Source organism: Amphibalanus amphitrite, unplaced genomic scaffold, assembly GCF_019059575.1.
Source record: "Amphibalanus amphitrite isolate SeventyFive unplaced genomic scaffold, NRLGWU_Aamphi_draft 000149F_arrow, whole genome shotgun sequence".
Taxonomy (NCBI): Eukaryota; Metazoa; Arthropoda; class Thecostraca; order Balanomorpha; family Balanidae; genus Amphibalanus; species Amphibalanus amphitrite.
This window is the reverse complement of record NW_024881644.1, coordinates 287,048-296,244: the sequence shown is the minus strand read 5'-3', so window position 1 is coordinate 296,244 and position 9,197 is coordinate 287,048. Positions and strand designations below refer to the sequence as shown.

Here is a 9,197-nt window from a genome sequence, read left to right as displayed (position 1 = left end):
AAATTGCATAGGAGCTTTTCTGTTCAGTTACATTAAAAGCAGTACCCACCACCATCAACTATTCTACGCACATGCTCTGGTGGCAGGCACTTACACGATTATATGGGATCTTACGAGGGCTTGTTTTACGCCTCCGGCAAAATATTCATTCTCCTCACATCGCTAAGCTGTGCAGCTTACAAGGAAGCTCCAAATAGGGAGCTGGCGAGCCGTGCTGTTTTCACTGCGCAGCACTGTCCCAGCTCATCATAACATGCTAGGTAATGCATGTCGTACTGTATGTACCCATGTGGCCGGCTAGCGGCTGTTGCACGGTGCCCCCAAGTCTGCTATCCCTAAAAGTCGCCCAAGGCAATGCCGGAGAGCATGCAGCAGTAACCGAGGAACACTTGTTGAAAACTGCAGGCTGAGGCTGACACTGAGCGAGTAAGTTGAGACTTTGGACGAGCCTTGGTAGCGCCAGAGGCGACAGAGCGGCGTCGCCGGCGGTAATTTCAGAACAGTCCAGAAAACAACTCAACAACTCCCGGTATCAGGCGTTATTACATCTTCTACCCACTCGCTGGTAGTCCAAGAACGAAGCTTACTATCTTCCAGCCGACCAAATGTTGACAACAGCACCGCTGGACTGGAACCATGGGAACTCTTGACAGTTTCTTTGGTATGCGGGGAATAAAACGAGGTGAAACATTTAATTTGCATGGGATTATAGGTATAGGGTAGTGTGGGGTAATTTGAACATATTTTTACGTCTTCTCCGTTGTACCAAATTCCAGTTCAACCCTGGATCAAGAAAAACTGCTTCAGTAGCGCAAGTGTCACTTGCTTTCACCATGCAAGCCTCATTTTTGGACGAGCCGAGCATACCTTGAATAGCATAGCCTCACTTCTCCACCAAGTCACGGTGTGTTCAAATTGCCCAACCGTGGGGTAATTTGAACATACTGCCTTTACCTGTCATAGAAACGATAGTCTCGCCAGCACCGATGTTGTTTGACCTATAAACAAATACGCAGAACAATTCTAAACATACCTTCACTTGAAAAATCAACACAGCAGCAAAAATAACAGTTGCAGAGTATCAATATCTGCACGCTGCACACCGGTCAGTTGACAGAATTCGCCCCTCTTCAATTAACAGAACGTCTATCATTTTTGTTCGATAAAAACTCTCCCAACCGTACTACATCTGTTAAAGTGGTGCCAATCGAAACCTGGACATTTGGAGTTCTGATTTTGTCCAATGTCCAATTCGGAATTGTTTGGACAAAGGTAGCAGACTGGACAATATTGGACGATGGCTTGCTACACTTCAGCGCTTTTTATTAAGTAATCGTGCATAGCATTGATTGGCGAATGGAAAGCTTGTTAAGATCTCAATATAATGAACACTTTTCGGCTGGTAAAATTACATGATAAGCAATATAAATGACGGTTTTGAGTGTTGATAGCTGCATAATTTTCGGACATATTTGGACAAATAGTTGACTTTAACATTTTTGGACGGAAAATCAACAAAAATGCCGGACATTAGACGGATATTAGACGTAAATTTTCTAAAACTGGCATCACTTATCTGCTACTGCCTTGGGTCGAAAATATTGGCAAAAAAAAACTGGGAGCGTTGTTTTTTTCGGAGCTATCCCTGTCTTCATTCAAATTCTCACACTATGTTCAAATTACCCCACGCTAAAAGTTATTTTGCCATTTTAAAAAACAGGGTTCAAAAGCAAATTTCTTGGATTGACGGCGCTGATTAGGTCATTATACAACAAAAGCCGTTGCGTATTAGGCGCTAGCAATGCAAGATTTTGCGCTGCAATGAAGTTGTAATGACGTGTTGTTAGGCGTTTTTCCTTGCGAAATTGATTTTTTACACTGTGCGTCAACATCTTCATTCCCTGAAACTTAAAACCCCGTTCATATGATAGCCCTTTTAGTTACGATAATTTCTCTCATTGGTCTTGTTGTCATGCCACTTATGGATTTTCCGTAATTTTCTGTTATTCACACTATGTTCAAATTGCCCCACATGTTCAAATTACCCCACCCTACCCTATGGATTTTCTGGTATAATAATGTCCCAATTTTCACCTTCTAGCAAATGAGCGCAAGTTAACTCACTTAGAACTGCCTAGTGCCTGGTCAGTTTAATTCCCCGCAAAAAAGTAAGCAATAAATTAGTTATACAATTTCTCGATTACAGCGTTCCCAGATTTCAAGAGCATTTTTTAATGCATCAGCGCCATTAAAGATTGCCTAAAATAACTACTCATCTACTATGGGCTGCCTTGACGGGCAGATCCACGACCTTATTGCTTCAGGAGATAAGACTGTTTTGCTGGCACATGCAAATATTGACGCTATTTGAATGAAGCTCAAAATCCATACACCACGCGCCAGTCCTCAGACGAGGTTGTTTAAATAAACAATGCCTTTCCTATTCCATTAGTGAAGTCTGTTCAATTCAACCGTATAGTTCAGATTGGGAGGCATCTGACTCCCGGTGGTGAAGGCCAGCCTGAGGCCACTGGGCGGCGCTCGATAAGTGAGACCTGCCTGAGCCCGCCTGAGCGGTTGGTGGAAATTCTGCACCAAATATGTACCAGATGGCCGTCATGAAAACGGTCAATAGGTATGTGTTGAGGAGTACATACATCAAACAACATTACATTATACGAATTGTATATTACATCCAAATTTTCCACATTCAAATCTTATAGGTATTATCGCATTCAAACAAGACTTGTTTGGAAGTTGCAACTTGTAACTCTGGAAGTTACGAGCAACAAGTAACAATGCAATAACGCAACACTTCGGCTGCTTCTCTTACGAGTATTTTAAATATTTACAAACAGAACAGTAACGAATGGAGCGCACGGCGCATGCAGTGTAGAGCTTGTGCGGTCACACACAATACCTTTTATCGATAGCGGACAACACGCCGCGTCTATCAGCGTCATTTCCGACTCACACATTCAGGCGTACAACATCACATTCAGCATCAAAATGATTCGCGAGTCGCTAACGACAGACTCACTGCACTGCACGTATGTGACGAATTATGCGTAGCCGTAAATACACAATGTACATGAACAGCATAGCAGCATGCGCCGCGGGTGATGTTACGACAAGCATTTATAGATGGTAGATAGATAGTCATTAGTCACGCATCATTACTTTCACACTGTGTAGCAGTGTTGCAGTGCACATCATCAACAGTAGGTACATACTATTGTGATAAACACATATACAAAGTTCAGCGTCGATGAAATACGGCTTAGGTTTATGAGCTCTTTAAACGAGTTTTTACCAAAGTGCAAGCGCGCACGACTGCAGGGTATTTTCCATAACGCGGCTGACGGGGGGGGTCTACAGAGCCCCTCCCCCTATCTCCGAAACCACTGGGCTGATCGTTAAAATTCAAAAGCTTCTGATAGCCCTGGAAAAACTGTCGAAGGAAACCTAAGTTGATTGACCTAGAGGTCACCAATGACGTCACAGGTCAGGTCAAAGTAAAAATTATTATTTTGGCTTGTTCACAATTTAGGCTCTGGCCGCCGGCTAACAAGTCCGATGAGGCTCATTTTAAGTCGACATATGCCTTAGATACCCTGAGGTAGCGAACTTGTACTTCGAATTTTTCAGGTCAAGGCCAGGTCATCCTAGGTCACAGAAACTTTGTATGATGTATCGGTCACATGACACATGTTTTACGATCCATTTCGGCCATAGATTTCGAAAGCAGTGCCGTTTGTGTCATTTGAGGCCATTTTCAGCTGAATATAGCTGAGGTCAGGTCACTTTCAAGCTAAAAAAGGCCAAATTTTGAAGTTGAAATTTTTCAACAAAAAAGGTGTCGATCAGATGCAGTTTGAGCTCAGAAACACGACGATTCTATTTAGTTTGTTGTACAATGTCAAGAACGTACTGAAAAATTGATTTGAAAAAATTGGAAACGGTGAAATATTGTCTATAAAGCGTATAACTCAGCTATTTTTGAAGATATCAGGCTAAAACTTCCTAGAGTAGATCATTGGTATATGCTCTAGCACATATATTCCTGTTTTGTTTTTGAAAATAAAAAATAAACAATTTGTTTTAGATTTTGTATGTAAAATTTTCAAAAATTTTGACATCTTGAAAATCCAAGATACCAGTTTGTTAGCCCTCTGTACTCTGACTTCTGAGTCCTCTCATGCAAAAAAAAATCTAGCTTAAGAACTGAGCTCTTTAGAGCGATTGCCGTATAGTTTAATGTTTTGCATCAAAGTCGGCCGACATGACGTCACTCTGACGTCATTTACAGCACACCTATGGTAGCTACAAAATGTTACTTTGGACACTATAGTTCGTTTTTTTTCAAAAGGACGCTGGCTCCAAGTATGTTTTTCGAACAAGCACGTGTTTTAGCGAGCAAAACGGGCAAAAACTGAACCTGAGAAACTCGAACGTCGCCTTATTTTAACATGTGAATTATTCCCGATAAATTTCATGCCTTCGTTTTGGAGCTAGACATGAGAACAGTGGTGACGTCATGCTGTGGAACTTACATTGCAATGCAATGCATAACTATCATGGAAAGAATCGCTTACTCGATTCGGGCCTCGGTAAGAGCAAAAAACGAAGTTTTCCCAAAATTCGTTGGCAATGAATGCTTTCGTACGGACATTAGGTGCCAGCTGCCACCAGTGACGTCATCATAGTATGCTCATTTTTGAAGTCACAATTTACATGTATTTGCCGAGCACAATTTGAAATCGATCATTTTTTCGGCAAGAAATTCTTAGCCAGATGCTGAAGTTGCCAAAACTCACGTGAGAGCTTCGATAATGAACTTTGAGCCAGCGTCCTTTTGAAAAAAAACGAACTATAGGTGTCAAATTAATGCAGCCGAAGGCACTGTAAGTTTCGTGTAAATATACGTCCAGCGGCTTGGAAGATATTGCAGAAAAACGAGAAGCCTCTGTAAAGCCTCTTTCACCGTCTTGTGCGGCTTAATGAATTAACGCTTTTCAAACGTTTGTATGTGTGTGTGTGTTTTTTTTTTTGCATTATAATTGACATACTTTTGCTTGTTTCCATAAAGTTCATCTGGTCTATCCATGAAACATCGTCCATTCATTGATATGTATAATTATACATTATTTCTTGAAATACCTATTCGCATTTCATCTTTAACCCGCGCCGTGCTGGTGGCCTGAACTTTCCGCCGAGTGCTGGGGGGGGGCGTTTTCACGCCCCCCCCCCCCGTCTAACTCGGCTCCTGGGCCACGTAGCGACACGCGGTAAGCGGCAATCGAAAGAGCGTCAAAAATAAGGACGAAAACACTTCGGTCATTTTTTGGGTCAGGTCAAAGGTCAGGTCACCAGAGGTCACCAAAGGTAAAATGTTGACTATTTCAACATTTTGGAAACTGCCAACGGCTATCTCGGGAACCGATAGAGCTACAGCGCCGCGGAAAAGCGCATTCGATAGCCCTTTTACAGACCTTTCTGAGTAATGTTCTCAGATTTGACCTCAGGTCAACGGTTTAGCCTCCAGAGGGCAAAAACTCCAAAAATAGCCGTTTTTACGAAAAACATTTTTTCGTCAATAACTTTTGACTCATAAGCGCCATGACATTACTTTTGCCAGCATCGTGTTCCTCTCGTCGAGACGCGTCGAATGAACTATTCGTTGACCTTGAAAGGTCATTTTGAAAATTTGACCTCAGGTCAAGGTCATGACCTGACCGAAAAGGATCATGTTGCATATCAGTCGATCCGTATCGTCGAGCTGAACACATCTGACGTGTTTTCACCGCTCTAGCACGTCTCTATCAAAAGTTATAGCCAAAAAACTGCTGGCGACCAATCATGACCTGAGATGACCTCAGGGGCACACAGAGGGGTCACTGGTGCATTTTTCCTATTCAGTGTGTCATGTTTACCTATGAACCGATGTTTGAGAGCGTTTTGAACGATATTCGTCCAAAAGAGGCGCATTTCAATTTTCTCCCATTGACTTATAATGGAGAGGTCGCAAAATTGACCTGACCTTAGGTCACAGATATCAAAAATCCGAGATATACATTTTATACATACTGTTACTCATATCAATCGCTGAAAGTTTCAAAGTGATCGTTCAGTCGGTGTAGCTATAGCGAGCTTTTGAACTTTTTCTGAGGTAAGGTCACTTGACGTGACCTGGTGACCTGACCTTGAACGGCCTAGGTCTGAAATTTTCACAACATGTGCGGAAATGATGTAGGAACACGTGTACCAAAAACGGCGGCGCTGCGCGCCGCCGTTTTTGAGATATTCGCGAAAAACCTGAGGGGGGGGCGTAAAAACGCCCCCCCCCCCAGCACGGCGCGGGTTAAACAGCAGCATTGCGAAAATATTCGTGATTTCGTTCCTTACCGCAAATAACCACACAATCGAGCAACCAATTAAATTTCCCTGTTTTGAGCGCTATAGACCGAACAATCCAGCAGAGTGAATGTTCCGGCGGCCAAATGTCACTCATGAGTGCGTTGCCTGATGAAGCCGTCCATCATGCTCAGCTCTGGGGTTAATGTGGCGCACACGAGGCGTTCAGAGTTGCACCAGGGCGCTCAGACTCCAGTCAGCAGCAGGCGAGAACGTGGCTAGGCCTGAGGCGTCTGTGACGCTGCAGTGTTTTTCTCGAGGCAAACGCTCGGAGCCTGGCGTTGCCCTGCGTCAGATGATAGTGGCAGGTGCTGCTCTCCTGCCTTTACAATTGATTCGAAGCACGTGTCACGGTGCACCGAGCATGGAGCCGGCTGGCCGCTGGGTCTCCTTCCCGCTGTAGCGTCTGGTCTGTAGCACTTTCTGTTGTAGCAGATACGTACAGGCGACGACTGGTGGCCTGTCCTGTCGTTACAGCTGCTCCGTCCTGCGGTTATGGTGCGGCGGACACAGGAGACGGCTGGTTGTCCGTCCTGCCGTTACATGTTTCAGCAGAGAGGCCGGGAAGTGTGGTAGGGTCCGTGATCTTCGTCTGTCTCATCTGTAATAGAGAATCAGCAGAGATCAGCAGAGTCCGCGAAGATCAACAGAGGTCAACATAGGTCAATAGATGTCCAAACAGGCCAACAGAGTCAGTTACATAACGGGTGATTTTTCGTTTTCCTGGGCTTGTTTTTACAGCCAATATCGCAGGCCTACCCGAATAATCACAAAATATGTTATGCCGTGGGATATGGTCATGCCGGCAATGGCATGAGTCGATAGCTAATGTTCAGTATTTATCGGATGTATCTAGCTATTCGATGCCCGGTTGAATATTCTGCTCTCCTAGTTTATCATACCCAACCACATTGCGGAAGCTCAAGCCAAGCCTAGCGGCAGAGAGCCCTCAAACCCGGATATTGAGCGGCGTCGGCGACCGATACGGTCCCAAATACCCACACGGCCGCTGGCAAAACCAGCCAATTCCAACAGTCTCCAGCGAACGCTGACGGAGTCCATGCCATTGCCATTGTGCCGCGGTTTTGGTAGTTGACACGAAGTTGCCGTTTGTTTTGGTTGATTGTTTCTGCTGCCCAATGTACCTATCGCAATTAGGCTTATAGCTGAAGAAGTTGTAGGTTTATACAGCATTCAACTGGCAACTTAGAATATCGCTAAGAAGTAAGATTCACTGAAGAACTACTTACGGAGAGCTGCGATGGCGCCGGTCCGCCCCCGGCCGCCTCGGCGTACTTCTGGTACTGCGAGATAACGCACACCAGGCAGAGCAGCTGTCAAATGTCCCAGAGCGGAGTTAGCTTTCAAAGTGGAGCATCGCCACAAACGTGGTGAAACGCCTCGCTTCATATGCACCGGACATTATGATAAAGGAATAGGAAAACATTATCAACAAAAGGCACACTGAGCCGAAATCCGAACTAGTAGTTAGGCTTCCCCGTGTATTCCGTATCAGCTGAGGCAAGAAAATCAGTGCTACAGCCTACAGCTATAAATATAGAATAAAAATAAGAACTGTAGCTAAAAAACGGCGTCGTGCGTGACGACAGCCTTGAGCCTTCCCCGTGGAGCCTTTATATTAAAAAAACAGATATATTCATGCATTCAAATATATTATTTTTGAATATACTTGAATGCATTTGTAATAATTTGTTTATTATTTACATCGTCATCCAACATACAAACAAACATACATTGCATACACACATAAAACGTATTATACAGCACCGTAAATACGAAGCAGCCATTTCGCATGTCGTTCGATACTCACATTTATGCCTAAGACCACGGTATCTATTATGCAAAGCGATATTGTTTCCGAGCTGATCGTATGGTACGTCCTCTGAAACAGAGAAAACAACATTGAACTATGGTCATACTCCACTTCGTAAGTGATAACCGCTAAGGCAAAAGCAAGTTAGGTAATACCTACCGCTTGTACTGTGCAACGACGAGTAACATTCGGAAACAGTAATGTGCTATATCAGGCGACTGCCACGACGTAAGAGATCACGTTATAAGGAAGCAAGGGATACTATGTCTGTCATTTTACTATCATCCAGTGGCGCAGCCAGGGGGGGGGTCAGAGGGTCAGCTGACCCCCCCGAAATTTCTGTCAGGGGCCCGCTCGAGAGAGAGAGAGAGAGAGAGAGAGAGAGAGAGAGAGAGAGAGAGAGAGAGAGGGAGGGAGGGAGAGGGAGGAGAGAGGTCCTAATCTAACCGGACGAGAGAACTGGCCTGACCCCTGGGAGAGCGGGCCCGGGCCCACTGGGTGGATGGGGCCCGGGCCCCCGTGGATGGGGCCGTGCCCCCGGGAGAACGGGCTTAGGGCCCCGGGTGGACGGGGCCCGGACCCCCGGTTGGATGGGGCCCGGGCCCCCGGGAGAACGGGCCCGGGCCCCCGGGAGAACTGGCCCGGGCCCCTGGGAGAACGGGCCCTGGCCCCCCGTGGATGGGTCCGGGCCCCGGGAGAACGGGCCCCGGGTGGACGGGGCCCGGACCCCCGGTTGGATGGGGCCCGGGCCCCCGGGAGAACTGGCTCGGGCCCCTGGAAGAACGGGCCCGGGCCCCTGGGTGGATGGGTCCGGGGCCCCAGGAGAACGGGCCCGGCCCCCGAGAGAATTGGCCCGGGCCCCCGGGAGAACGGGCCCCGGACCCCGGGTGGATGGGGCCCGGACCCTCGGGTGGCCCCCGGGAGAACGGGCCCCGGGCCCTCGGATTGA

The 9,197-nt window shown here is 46.2% G+C and overlaps 1 long non-coding RNA gene across 1 annotated transcript; it reads right to left on the bottom strand.

Annotated features, from left to right (window-relative positions):
- Positions 1–6,422: 6,422 nt before the first annotated feature.
- LOC122382884 lies at positions 6,423–8,318 on the bottom strand. Its single transcript, XR_006256742.1, has 3 exons — positions 8,246–8,318; positions 7,665–7,748; positions 6,423–7,015 (listed from the first exon to the last, which is right to left on the bottom strand). It is a non-coding gene; the product is annotated as an uncharacterized LOC122382884 (long non-coding RNA).
- Between the last annotated feature and the right edge of the window lie 879 nt (positions 8,319–9,197).